Genomic DNA, 1,236 nt, shown 5'->3' on the forward strand with positions numbered 1-1,236 from the left:
CCAGTACTGAAAGTGAGGTATTGAAGTCCTCTACTACTAAATATTACAGTCTCTCTCCCTTTAGATCACTTAACAATTGCTTTATTGTTTAGCTAGTCTTATTTTGATGATAAATGTTTAAAGTTATGTCCTTTTGGTGAATCAATGTCTTTATCACATGATGACCTTATTTTCTCTTTCCATCCATTTTATCTATGTACAGTTACTCTCTTTTTTATGGATTATCTTTTTCCATCCTTTTACCTTCAATCTACATGTGTCCTTAAAGGTGAGCTGAGTCTCTTGTATGGCTGGATCTTTTTGCTTTGTAAAATTTGTCCAGTAACCCTTCTCTTTTTATTTGAAAGTGTAATTCATTTACATCAAAGTGATTGTTGATAGAGAAGGACTTGCTACTGCCATTTTGTAAATTGTTTTCTGTTTGGTGGGTGTTTTCTTTGTTCTTTTGCTATCTTCATTTGTGGTTTGATAGTTTTCTCTGGTGGTATGTTTTGATCCTTTCTTTTTGTCATTTGTGTAACTACTATAGGTTTTTGCTTTGTGGTTCCCATGAGGCATATATAAAATATCTCATCCTTATAAGCAACCACTTTGAGTCGATGACACTTTTTTTAACCCAATGTCCCCCCATTCACAGTACAAATGAGGTACAGGGCCCGGGCTGAGGTATGTATAGGGTGGGTTTACTTTTCCTCCTCTTTCTAGACAGTCAGTGGAAGAACACAGCCTGTGGTCAGTACCAGGAGACACTGAGGACAACTGTAATCACAAACAAAAACTACACTGTCTCCCTCTCCTCCACCCTTTTATGAGCTTGATGTCAGAATTTATGAGGGTTTTAAAAATCACTTATATTCTTTAAAAATTGTAGCTACAGCTATTTTTATTAGTTTTCCCTTTTAACCAACACAGTAAGGATAAAATTGGTTTTCATTAACACCCTACAGCATTAGAAAATTCTGTGCATGGCTATGTATTACTTCTAGCACTGAGTTTTTCTTTTAATTTCTAAATTCTACAGTCCAAGGTGGGGTGTCCCAACCTCACTCCCAAGTTCTGAGATGTCTGAAGGTATTTTTGCCTGTGACTCATCGTGCTTGGATTTCTGTGAGGGAGTGGAGCCAGAGAACTCCTCCTCTGCTATCTTGTAGACTTTGCTTCCCTTGATTCTGAATCGAGGTTGGAAGGGTTCACCTTGTAAAGTTTTCACATTTCTCTTTCATGCACTCTCTGAAT

General features: G+C 37.1%; 1 non-coding gene across 1 annotated transcript; it reads right to left on the reverse strand.

The window, feature by feature from the left end:
• Positions 1-617: 617 nt before the first annotated feature.
• Positions 618-749, reverse strand: LOC141410617 (small nucleolar RNA SNORA51). The gene has a single exon (XR_012435453.1). It is a non-coding gene; the product is annotated as a small nucleolar RNA SNORA51 (small nucleolar RNA).
• Between the last annotated feature and the right edge of the window lie 487 nt (positions 750-1,236).

The sequence above is a fragment of the Castor canadensis genome, chromosome 8, assembly GCF_047511655.1.
Source record: "Castor canadensis chromosome 8, mCasCan1.hap1v2, whole genome shotgun sequence".
In the NCBI taxonomy this organism is placed as follows: Eukaryota; Metazoa; Chordata; class Mammalia; order Rodentia; family Castoridae; genus Castor; species Castor canadensis.